The sequence below is a fragment of the Archocentrus centrarchus genome, chromosome 8 (assembly GCF_007364275.1).
Source record: "Archocentrus centrarchus isolate MPI-CPG fArcCen1 chromosome 8, fArcCen1, whole genome shotgun sequence".
NCBI classification, from domain to species: Eukaryota; Metazoa; Chordata; class Actinopteri; order Cichliformes; family Cichlidae; genus Archocentrus; species Archocentrus centrarchus.
This window is the reverse complement of record NC_044353.1, coordinates 29,647,911-29,661,362: the sequence shown is the minus strand read 5'-3', so window position 1 is coordinate 29,661,362 and position 13,452 is coordinate 29,647,911. Positions and strand designations below refer to the sequence as shown.

General features: G+C 41.2%; 1 protein-coding gene across 2 annotated transcripts in view; it reads right to left on the bottom strand.

Annotated features, from left to right (window-relative positions):
• Positions 1–13,104, bottom strand: part of syt3 (synaptotagmin III) — a 47,607-nt gene extending 34,503 nt beyond the window's left edge. Inside the window, exons 1-2 of one of the 2 annotated variants that reach the window (XM_030736097.1) lie at positions 12,879–13,104; positions 4,105–4,420 (exon numbers count right to left, since the gene is read on the bottom strand). The gene's annotated coding sequence lies outside the window, so the exon portion shown is untranslated. The remainder of the gene's footprint in view (positions 1–4,104; positions 4,421–12,878) is intronic. The other variant, XM_030736098.1, reaches the window with a different exon arrangement.
• Positions 13,105–13,452: the final 348 nt, after the last annotated feature.

Sequence of the window (13,452 nt, the reverse complement as noted above, 5' to 3'; positions counted from 1 at the left end):
ATCTGGTTGAGGAAAAAACTAAATTCCGATGCGTGGTTAATATTTAGGTACTGCCATAGGCCCTACTGTTGGTCATGGTAGAAAATACACATAAAAACTTAACATTTACAAATGTGGAATATCTTGAATGTTCCTGCAGGTAGGGCACGTTGCTCAAATGCTTTGAGAATCACAAATGACTTTCTATTTACCTCTCCTTTTCAGAGATGGCAACAGAAGGCCCTTGGGCAAATAAAGGCACCATATGGTCAGTAGCCCAAACTGATAAATTAATGAGCCTTATATGACATGTTAAGCTATATGTAAGCATTATGAATTCAAATGAAGATGTGTGGGGTCCAGTGGATTAAACTCTAAGTTAACTAAGTTAATTCGGCCTTGTGTTTATACAATGTCAATTCCAAAATGTAAAAAAAAAAAAAAAAAAAATAGGGTCACGAAGACCCTGAAGTCCTGTGGACATTCATAGTTCCAGTAAGATGATTAAAAAAAAAAACCCTGGAACATGATAGGAACAGCAAGGAGCATCATTGTTAAGATCACAGCAAATAGAACTTTATTTTTTAAATAGAGGTATTATTAGCAATAATCACTAGAACACAAAAAGATCACTGATTTTTCAGGAACTGAGAATAACCAATTAGAATGAATGATTTCACCCCCCATTTTGGGGGTCATGGGAGCCCTATAGAGAATCAAACTCTAGTTTCTCTATTTTACTCTGTTTTTGCAGAATACATTGACACTCATAAAAACATTCATAATGTATTTGTAATAAATGTATTTATATAAAAAAAATCTACATAATTGTGATTTGGTGGGGCATTAGGGGTACAAAAAATGCATCAGTGGTGGCAAAATTTATACTGAATCCCTCAACATTCAACAATCACTACCAGAAAAAATTACAGTGTATCCTTCAAGAAAGAAATTGCAAAGTATGCAAAGGTTCATTTTTTTGGGTGCATGTACAATGGGGGCGAGGGGGGTTACCCTCAGAATGATTCAAGCCCAATCAAACTACATTCATATTCAAGGTATTATTATTATTATTATTATTATTATTACCAATAATTGTGGGAACTTAGAAAAAAAGTTACTGAACAGTTTTTCTACAATTAAGCAAAGTGCTATTTCTGGCACACTCGCGGCGGGGTTGGGTGGGTTGGGGGGGTACCCCAAAGCTTATCTTTTCCTCTCTGATCCCCAATGAATGTTTCTGCCTAATTTGAGAAAAATCCACTGAACAGTTTTTGTGTAATTTCACGTGGAGAGCACAGCGCACGACAATGGATGACATTAGTTCACTAATAAAAACAGAATCCAATCATTTGCAAATCTTATAAAACCATAGTTTATTCACAGCAGAACATGAAATATTTAAGAGAAAATGTATCATCTTAAGAAAAAAATAAGGTCATTTTGAATTTGATGGCAGGAACCCATCTAAAAAAGTTGGGGGCAATAAAAGGCTCAAAAAGTAAGCAATGCTAAAAATAAACAGCTGGAGGAACTTTTTTTTTGCAACTAATTAGATTAATTGGCAACAGGTCAGTAACATGATTGGGCATAAAAAATATCATCTTAGGGAGGCAGAGTTTCTCAGAAGCAAAGATGGGCACCAGTCTGCAAAAAAAAGTCTGCAAAAAAAATGGACCTACAAATTGTGGAACAATTTCAGAATAATGTTCTTCAATCTAAAACTGTGACGACTTTAAATGTGTCATAATCTACAATACATATTATCACCAAAATAGTCAGCACATAAGAGACAAGGCTGAAAATCAATACTGGATGCCCGTGATCTTCGGGCCTTCGGGCGACAGTGCATAAAAAAACAAACATGGAAATCACTGCATGGGTTCAGGAACACTTCCAGAAATCACTGTCTGTGAACACAGTGCACCGTGCCATCCACAAATGTAGGTTAAAGCTCTATCATGCAAGAAAGAAGCCACGATCTAGAATGTCACCGCCTTCTCTGGACCAAAGCTCATTTAAGATGAAGTGAGACAAAATAGGCAAAACTGTTCTGTGGTCAGACAATTGAAAATTTGAAATTCTTTTTGGAAAACATGGACAACACATCCTCCAGAATAAAGAGAGCCATCTGGTTTCTTATCAGCACTCAGTTCAAAACCCTGCATCTCTGATGTTGTGAGAGTGCATCAGTGCCTATGGAACTGGCAGCTTGCACATCTGGAAATGCACCATCAGTGCTGAGAGGTGTATACAGGTTTTAGAGCAACATACAATTTCTCTTTCAGGGAAGACCTTGCATATTTCAGCTAAACCGCATACTATTATCTATTACAACAGCATAGCTTTGTAGTAGAAGAGTCTGGGTGCTGAATAGACATGCCTGCAGTTCGGACCTTTGACGAATTGAACGCATTAGGTGCATCGTGAAACAAAAAATATGACAAAGAAGACCCAGGACTGTTGAGCAGCTAGAATCCTCTATCAGACACGAATGGGACAACATTCCTCTTCCAAAAGTCCAGCATCTGGTTTCCTCAGATCCCAGACATTTATGGACTTTTGTTAAAAGAAGAGGGGATGGTACAAAGAGGTAAATGGTAAATGGACTAGCTCTTATATAGCGCTTTTCTACTCAGTCAGAGCACTCAAAGCGCTATTACAACATGTTTACATTCACCCATGCACTCCCATTCATACAAGCACTTCCATATGTACTAAGCTAAGTGCTTTTAATTAACTATCATTCACACACATTCATACTCCGACGGGACGGTCGGAGAGCAACTTGGGGTTAAGTATCTTGCCCAAGGATACATTGGCATGTAGCCTGGAGTAGCCAGGAATCGAACCGCTGACCTTCTGATCAGTAGGTGACCTGCTCTACCTACTGAGCTACAGCCAATATGGCCCTGTTGTGGCCATCTATTCAAATATACCTTATTTTTTCTTAAAAATGTATTTAGTATGGTCTATTGTGAATAAAATATGGGTTTGTGAGATTTGCAAATCATTACATTCTGTTTTTATTCACATTTTACACAGCGTTCCAACGTTTTCCAAGTTGGGGTTGTATGCTGTGTTACGTTAGCGTTTGTTTTCTCTCTCCTGTAGCTCGGGTTTAGTCCTGTTTGCTGTTCGTGCTCTGTCTGTGCTGTTCTTTTCTCTCTTACCTTTTCCCTCACTCCCCACCTGCTGTGGCAGATTACTGCCTCTCCTTGCTAGAGGTCTTTTCCTGTTAAAAGGGAGATCTTCATTCCCACTGTCACCAAGTGTTTGCTGTCTGATTGTTGGGGTTTTCTCTCTAATATTGTAGGATTTTTACTTTTCAAAATAAAACAACTTGAGATGATTAGTTGTTGTGAAATGTCACTAAATAAATAATATTTAAATTCTTCTTGATTCTTGATTCTTAATCAAATTGAATTAAAAGTAATTAATTCAGATTAAACTTAAATGAAGTTAGAATTGCAAAGTATATGTATATTTCACCAGGTCACCAGAGACTGGTGACCTATCTAGGGTGTACCCTACCATTTGCTCTATGACAGTTTGAAGCCCTACTGCAAATCTGAACTGATTGAGTAGTTAAGAAGATGGATGGATGGATGGATGATGGATATGCATTTACACACCACTTGCAGAAATGAAGAAATTAAACTATGAGCAACATTATACAGCAGAAACTGTGTATTTTATAGAGAAATACATAGAACGAGTTTCATTTACTATGCCTTAAACAGCAGCCTGGTTTGAATAATGCAGGAGCCTTCACTCAATATGGTGCACACTTAATTGCACAGGGCCTTGCTGTCAATTATCTCCTGGGGATACATGATTAGTTTGTTGTCTAAAACTGACCAGTGGGTCAGACATTTTGGAATCGTATGTCACGCTTCAAACAAAAACACTTTTTACAGTAATTACAGAGTAATTTAGATAATTGTGAGCGCTCTTGCACCGAGTCTCTAAAACATAAATGTACTGAAACCACAAACACTTCAAGAGAGTAAGCCTGGTTTCTGGCTTTTTTTTTTTTTCACAGATTAAAAAAAAATGTGTACCAAAATTCACATTGTACTGAAAGGAAAATCAGAATTAAATATATCATTTGTGTGTTTTTACCTTTATTGTACTCAACTCTTCAAGTTCTGGGCCATGTTGCAAGCCTGCATGAAGACACTGTGCGTGAAATTTTCTTTGCAGACAGATTTGGCTTTGGAGCGTGGAGTTATACCTGCAGTGCATGCATAAACTTTATCTTGATATTTTCCTAATCTTTCCAAGATCAGAAATGGGAGCCTGTTGGGTTGAGTTCTTAGTCATCTAGCTCCAACAGGAATTGGTGGAACGCGTCGGTGTCCTTGGCCTTGCCAGCACATCAGTGGGAACTGGAGGCCAGTCAGATTTGTGGATATTTTTCAAAGCCTTCCAACAGAACCTGAAAGAACATTAGGAATCACTCAATCAGTTAGGGCTGCTTGATTATGGAAAAAGTCATAATCCCGATTATTTTGGTCAATACTGAAATCGCGATTACTCATTGACTTTGTAAACACTGCATTTATTGAATTTTGCATTTATTAAAGAACAGTGAATACCTCGAAATCTAGTGGCCTTCTACAATCTCTTGAAAATAAACACTAGATTGAAAATAAAATAAAGAATATATAAATAATATATATATAATATATAAATAAATACATTATAAATGAAACACAAATAATAAATAAATAGAAAGGTTATGCCAGTTATCACGACTAAAAATACTAGGAAGAAATAGGACCAAGTTATTTAGACCAAATAACTTTGCTCACATTTTAGTGCCACAGTATACTGACAGATCCTGCACATGTATTCAAAAGGTTTGATATTAGCATTGTTAGGAACCTGATTCAAAACGTTTTCCGGGTGGGGGGGTGACAAATCGGGGTCCAGTCCAATGCTAATTACACCCACAGAGAAAATGTTGGTGGAACATCACCCTGCCATCCTTTGCTAATCATGCCCCGTGACTGATAGGGACATAACGGAGGTTATTTGATATTGGTAGGGATGTGCCCCTACCATCCCTACATAATTCTATGCCCCTGATTCCAGTCAGGCTGGCCCAACACAGTCCAGAGCAAAGAAAAAACATGTCCAGCTTCATACTAAATCAGAATTATTCAGGCCGACACAGCAAATACTGGTTACTGATTACTGAATACTGATTATTTTTCCTTATATTAAGATGATGATTTTATTCTATCACTGATAAATTAAAAACTGCTGTAAAAATAGCCGGGAATGCACAGGAGGAACCGATGGTGCTGAACAGGCCAATGCTGCGGGCTGTGTTGCCCCAAAATTTCTTGGGAGGTGCAGGTCAGGTTACGATGTGGGTTACAGCATAGATTTCCCACTCTATAATTAACAGCAGTTAACACAAAATGCATCTGCACAAGCCTAAGTGCCGGCAACTCACTGGCCACTTCCGTACGTGGCCACTTACGTTGTAGGTCTCACAAAGACTCAACACTGCAGCATAAATCAGGGCTACGAGTTTACTTGCAGAGCGTAATGTGACAAATGATTTTTCAGTTTTTGGTTATTACACTATTTTTGTGATCATTTGGAGCCAAAATCAAAATCAAAATTCAATTAGTTGCACAGCCCAACAATCAGTAAGGTGCATGAAGACAACAGGGGACTCAAAAATCTCACAAACATCACACCGGGATATATTTAGATGCATTACGTCTGACTCCCTTAAATGTTTGCTCATGAGCCTTTCATTCAAAGGAAACAGGCCTTCTTTAGAGCACTTCAGCCTTTATTTTCGATCTCATTCTGTCAAAATAAAAACAGGTCAGTGCCCAAACTCCAGCTTCTTACAGTGTGAGTCTCCTAGGACTCTCACCAAAGAGAATGTATGCAAAGTTGTGTCTGATAATACAGATTTGCTGCAAAAACCACTAGTATTGAACACGTCTTGGCAAAAATCTTATCTTGTACAAGTGGTGTGGTTGGATAATAAATCACTGGAAAAACAACGTTCGTGGTGAGAGGTCAGCTCACTTTTCCTCTGAGCTGTTTTGTCCTTGTAAAGCAGCAGTCCTATTTCTCAAGCAAGGTACCTCGTCAGACAGGGGAAGGACTATTGATCATTTGATGTATGTTGTTCTGTGAAATGTCAGCGTCAGTCTTTGTGCACTGAGTGGCACCTCCCTAGCAAAGTGCTCCTTATGTGTCCATCTGTCTCCCAGCCTTCAATCAATCACCGCATTAGGCAAAGACATATTTCACTCCGAACAAGATCCGAAACAAGAAATGCTTCCAAACCCTTTCAAGTTTTCTGTTCCTCTGCTTGAAGACAGAAACACACTTTCCCTGTCTTGTTTGCCCTCGGACTGTTTTGAGAAACTATCACATTATGAAAGTCGGTCAGTCCATACACTGAAAAAAATAAATCTGAGGAAAAGAAGTGGAACAGGGTTAAATCAGGATCATTAACTATAAAAAATGTAGCAGTGTCTTGAATATACCTCATTATCTTAGTTTGTTCAAGACACGTATAATTTTTTTTCTTAAAGGTGACCTGTTACGGTTTTCCCAGTTTCTTCTTTATTACATCTGCCTCCATCCATCTCACTTTATCTCTAGCATCCACCTCTGTCACACCAAACCTCTGCATGTCTTCCTTCACTACATCCACAAAACTCCTCTGTCACCTTCCTCTTTTCCTCCTGCCAGGCAGCTCCCTATTCAGCATCCTCTATCTCTGCTCTGCACGTGTCCAAACCATCTCAGCCTTGCCTCTCTAACTTTGTCTCCCAAGCAGTCGACTTGAGCTCTACCTCTGACATAGTCATTTCTAATGCTGTCCACCCTGGTCACTCCCAATGAAAATCTTAAGATCTTCAACTCTGCCACCTCCAACTCTGCCTCCAGCCTTTTTGTCTCCAAACCCTACATCATAGCATGTCTCACTACCATCTTGTAAACTTTCCCTTTCACTCTTGCTGATCTCCTTCTGTCACAATTCCCCCAACACTCATCTCCATCCACTCCACCTTGCCTCCACTCTCTTCTTCACCTCTCTTGTGTATGAACTAAGTGAGAGCGGATATCGCTAATATGGTCATCATAGGCACACAGCCTTTGCTGTGAGTACAGAAGCCACACCCACCTGCTTTTCAGATCTGTTTGCAAGGGGCAGCCACTCAGGAGAAGGTTGGCTTAAAGGAAAGTTGGCTTTATGGGAGAGGAGCTAAGATAGCTTTTTTGAACAGTGAATTATGCAAAGCTACTCTAGCAGAGTCCAGCAATACAGTTATTAGCAAATAGGTCCTCTGTCAAAGATATATTTATGGAATCCTCATTTTTTTCAAGTGCAGGCTCTTCAGGCAGCAAGCAACATGTTGTTCAGGTTTCTCTGCTCCAATGGAATCACAAAGCTTGAGGAAATGGATTGTCCAGAATATTTTCCCCACCTGGAATTTTGCTTTCAACAATAAACAGGTATTGTAACTTCTTGAGAAGCTGTGTCAGGAAGTTTGTAACAGGAAAGTTGGTGGACATGGCTTATTGTTTGTGAAATGTGAATCAGAATGGAATTTATTCAGCATGAATAAAGAATGTACAAAAATGCTGTTCGTGTTGGTAATCAGGATTGAGCCCTTACATTTTGAACCTTTTTTATGAGCAGTTTTTATATCCCAGTTAAAAGTTAGTAAGGCCCTTTACTTCTCCTGGAGCACAGGCCAGCCACAACTGCCTACCAGCAATGTCCGTCCTGAGCCGCCTTTACCACCCATTCCCATCCCAGTCCGGTCACTTTGATGTCTGTGATGAGGTCCTGACACCAGGTGTTTCGTGGCTGTCCCCTTTTTCTTTTTCCTTGTGGGTTCCAGGTCAGAGACCATCTTTTGATGTTGGTTGCCAGCTTTCTTCCCTGGGCTGTTGCCCTGTCTGCTGCCACGAGCTGATGTTGCAAATTTTTTCTAGCCATCAGATTGAGAGGATTTGTCACAGGCACTGGCTCGTGAAAGTCTGGACTTTGACCATGGCAGCTTTTATAGTTCTCCATGTCTCCACTCTGACTTGAAGCACTGATTTGATGTTCGAGTTTAACAAATGTAGCTTAAAGTGTCGGCTTTCCTCGTCTTGGTAAATGCTGCTCTGGCTTTGCTGAGATCCCAGTAACCACCAACATTTATATCGGGCCTCTCTTAAGGCATTGCCAAGATGGCTGCCGAGTTGCAAGATGTGCTTCTAGAAGGACTTTATACTAAACTCAGGAGACACCTGGATAAATACACAATACCAACACCTGCTTGCCTTCTACAGTCTGCAGTTGCTTATTAATATTATAGCTTCTCTGGGGGGGGGGGGTGTTGGGAATATGCAGTAGCAACGCTTATGGACTCCATATGTTTACAGTTCAGTTGCCCAGGTTGACTGATATTTACTTTTATGTTAGATTAGCAAGGCTGCGATGCATTGAGTGCAATGGGTAGCTGGACGGAGCTCAGTCCCAGAGTCAGCACGGATATGTGTGATCAGAGTGATGCTGTTCTCATTGTTAACACAGAGAACTGGGAAGTAAAATGTGCCATGTTGTTGATCTCTGTCAACAGTGACTCACTGCTCTTCAAACTAATTTCATACAAGTCAAAAAGTAATGAGAAGTTATCCTATTTAAATTTCACTAATAATGTTGCTTAATTTGAAAAAGTAAGTAGATAGACGTGTTACTCCCAAACATCGAATCTCACTTGTTTTAATTAAAAATAGACACTGGAAACTGTTAAAGTTAAGTAAATATCATTTTAAAAAATTACCAGATAAATGTGAAAACTTTTCCATACGAAAAAAGTAGTTTATACACAAACCATTTCATTAGATTTACACCAATAAAACAAGCTGGATCATTTTATCAGTGCAGTAAACTCAGTTAATATGGAGTCCATTTATATTTCCATCTCACCACAACCTATTACAGAAATTAATCCAAAATTGGCAAATCAAAAAGCAACACAGCCCTCCTCCAACAACCCCACCCTTACTCTCTCCCATTAAGATAGCAAATCTGTCTGAGTGACTTAAAACCTGGGATATCTCAATCTGGGAAATGGCTGTCTGGCACAAAACTGTACGCCTCAAATGCCAGTGAGAGCATCAAGAGGGAGAGGCAAGAAAGAAATGGAGGAGACAGACAGAAAGAACGACTGTATACCAAGAGACAGTGGAATAGGGAGACGGAGAAAGAGGGATAAGAGAGATGCTGACATTAAATTGGAGGCGAGACAGATAAAGAGGGAGGGGGAAAAAATTGGAGCAGAGAAGGGCAGGGGAAAAAAAACAGGAAGCTGGCGGTGAGGGTGACACAGCAACAATGGTAATCAAGGTTTTGGGCAATGTAATTTGCTACAAGCAAAATATTTACAGAGGATGGTTATTCACAGATAAATATGCCTTCAGAAACATGTTGATGGAGCATTCAACTCAGATAGCGGCATGCCCAGAAACGCACATTCCTACTTTATTGTACAGAGCAGCACTAAGCCTCCCACAGACGCTCCATTGACTGCTGTTCTGCCTGGGATCAATACACACAGGGAACGAATATGCCACAACACAGACCAGTAGACCAGTAAGGTCACTGTCCGACTGGGCAGAGGAGACAGGACGGCGCGCAAGGTCACAGTCTAATCACACCACGGAGAAAGAAAAAACAATCAGTCCTGCCCAATCGCATAACGGGAAGAAAATGGGAGCTGGATGAGATGAAGCAAGCCAATCAGATCATGAGCTAAATCTGTCCAGGAAAAAAAGGGCCAGTCACACTAGACACCCGTTAGTAGCTTTAATGGATATAAACCCACATTCAGAGGTGTATCAGTAAGAAAGAGACTACAAGCTCAAAGCCACACAGGTGTTCTTAACTAAGATACCAAACCCCTGGCCACCCCCTCCAGTTAATCACTTAGGATAAGTGGTGATGAAGCAGATGAGGCATTTATGTTTGCATTCCCTTTTAATGAAGGGATCATTCTTGTATTTGCACAGTAGGGACAGGTTTGGAACTCCTCTCAGGTGCACGAAGAGCCGAGACATAAAATATACAAGCTCTGAAGAGGACGCACGTCCAAAGTGTGAGTGAAAAAGCAACTCAGCACAGTACTCCCATTTCATATTGCTGGGGCATAGTGTAATAAATATTTATCTAATATTGAATTCACTCCCTCACTTTTTTTTCTTGTTTTTTTGAGTATTGGATTTCTTATTTTTTGGCGCAGCACCTCCCTCACACAAGAATTCCAGGGGTTTTTCTCCCTCGCTCAGAAATTTCACCGACAGCTGCTACAAACAAACAGGAATCCTCGAGCGTGGCGAATGTGAATTTGATAAAACCCAGGGGGCAGGTTTTTCAGTAACAAGGATCATGCTGGAGAGCGGGAGTGAAAGCTGAAATCTGTATGTGGAATCTGCCTCCGACAGAAGAATCACACACCTCAGCCGGGTTTGGGAATTACAGTGATAAGACATTTGAGTCGCTGCCGTCTGCTGAATAAGAAGCAGAAGACATTAAGATGCTTACCACAAAACTTTGATCTATTGCAACCCCATATCATCATTTGACATAATAATATATTTGTCTTTGTACTGAATGAAATTTATCGCATGCAGGTCTTCTACAATTTTAGTTTTTCCAGTTCAGAGGCACCTGGATCAATATTATCATCACTGGAAACAGTAGTTGTAGTATTACCTCGAGTTTTTTGGGGTTTTTTTCTCCATCCCCACCCCCACCCTGCAGTCTGGGAGGGTACAAGATCATAAAAACCCACATTCTTCCTATTTAGCTCCTCTCTCTTTATTTAGCTTTGCCTGAGTGGAATTACTGTTTATTGCTAAAATGTCAAACTATTTTTATGGAGGTTGAAACTGAACACCTTCATAATTGCAAAACAGAGACCAGTCAGAGCCTTTTTTTATGTGTCAGAACATAATGCTTCTGTAGACAAAGAAGACTAATCCATTGGTTATACCTAATAGGATGTTTCAGGCAGATCTCATTGAACCTGCTTTCAGGTCTTTCTATCTGCTGCCACGCTCTTTCTTTTGTTTTCATCTGTACCTGGAAGTCATCTCTAATTGGACCGCTTGTTTTAACCCTGAATGGCTTTGTTGATGGTTTTTTTGTTTTAAAGTCTGCTAATTTGGTTAAGTGTTTAAGCAAATTTCACGCTTCTTCTGTTTTGGCAGTTTTCACATTAAGAGTGTTTTCTTTCTTCCTTCCTTTCTTTCTTTAAAGTAACATCTCCAGTCTGTAACACTCCACAGACTGGCATCTTGGCCCTGCGACCCCTTCCTCTCTATTCTGGACTTTGATGCTGTCGGCTCTGCTCTACCCTGCTGGGCTGTATCATGTTGTGTACCACCTCAAATCGATGTACTCGTGTATCCTTAGATCATTCCCTATTCGTCAGGAGTATGCCTGATGCACTGAGGTCGTGACCTCTCTCCACCAGTGCTGGCGTATCCTCCTTTTCTGTTTTGCATCACTTCCTTTTGAGGCCACAGTGATGTCTGCCTGAGACAATGCTATCATCGCTCCTCTCTGCTCATTCGGCTGTGACGGATTGATGCACAAGGGTAAACAGATAGGGCTACTACAACACATCTTTTTGGTTACTCCAGTGGAGCGGTTTCACCGGGACAGAGTCAGCGCTGGATGAGGCCGAGATTGAGCATGGGGATATTAATGTCTATTGACTAGAGGTAATAGCTTTGCTCAGCCTCAGCCTCGAGGTTGTTCCAATTTAGCCAGTCCTATAATAGCTCCTGGAAACCCTCTCAGCCAATAAATAACATGAGGTGGGTGAGTGTTAATATCAGCTAAAGACCATATATCTCTATAAACATGCAACCAAACACCCTCTTCACTTTCAAAAAGGCAGTGTCTCGTTTTATCCCCACTTATTTCTATCCACCATTCACACATATCAAGGTTGCTGCTGAGGTTTTCACAGCTTTCTGCCACTCTGGGTCTGTTGAAGCTGCAAGTGTTTAAATTATCTATAACATGGGACAGGAAATAGAGAGCAAGTGGCCAGCCAGGAACCGTGGGATACTGGTACTGCTCTTCCTGTCTCTTGCACAGCCCGTGGAGCTGCAGAGCGGGACCTATTTACAGACAGGGAGTGTAATCACACACACACACGCACACACACAGACAACGGGCCGCCTTCACTTCATTTTTCACCTAGCACTATGTAAGAGTCGGTGAGTCAGTGTGTCTCAGCGGCTTTTTTTTTTTTTTTGACCATTTGCATAAATATGTTTCGCTGTGGTGGGAAGGCAACTGTGCCTTTGATGGTGAGGGGGAGTAGGGTACGGTGGTTGGGGTCTGGGTGTGGGTGGACGGGGGATTACGCACGTCTTACGCACGTCAACCTGTCTTGTGTGTTTTCTGCGTGTTCGTGCGCGCACCCCGCTGTCTGTTCGTCTCATATCTCATAACGTTCTCGTGGAAAAAAAAAGTTTAATCACTGTCGTCAATGAGGATAGCTGCCAGTAATACACTTGTGCTACTGTTATCTTTCATATAGGCTAGTCCAGCCTCCGTTACCTTGTAGACTGCCTCCACACAACATGCATCCCACTATAGGCTTGAATATGCCGAGCAATGGCAGAATGTAATACAGAAGAGCCAGAGTGATGCACAAATAATCTACATTAAATATTCATGGAAAATAGACACATGCTGTGAGATTTAGGGCATATTCAGCAGAGCACAGTGCGGGATGCAGGATCAAAGGAGATATGATGCGAATAACGCACACATCGCGGATATCACAGACCCGCATGCACACTGGCAAAAAAAGCGACAAAAAGGAATATCTTCCTACCTTGGTGTTGCAGAAACCAGTGTCCTCCTCTCTGACCAATTTCCGATTTATGAGCTTCTCCGCTGTTTTAGTCAAAGATGCGACGCCTGTAAAGGGGCATTCCGCCCTCTTCCGCTCTGGCCACCTCACCTCTCTCTCTCTCACTCTTCTCTCCAAGACGGCACCGAGCAATAAGCCGCGCAACCGGGATGGCAGACTAAGAGAGAGAAATGAACAATATGATATCTCTCCCCTCCCCTCTTTCCCTCCCGTTTCCCGTGTTCTTCTCTTATATTTTCCCCCTCCTTGTGTTTTTTCCTCCTCTCTATTTCACTATCCCCTCCCTCTCACTCTCTCGGCTGCTTGCTCGATTCCTCTCCCTTTTTTTTCCCCTCCCTGTGCTCTGAATACTAATACTCTGTCTCTTCTCTCTCTCTGCCTGTACAGCCCAGCCAGTGCTAAAGACATACTGATGTATGTGGGGCATATAGAGGAAAGGAGAGAGAGAAGTGGTCTGTGGGTGCTGGAGTGTGTGTTTGTGTGTGTTTGTGTGTGTTGGTGGGAAGCAGGGATGGAGGGGTCTGGGAATGGTGTG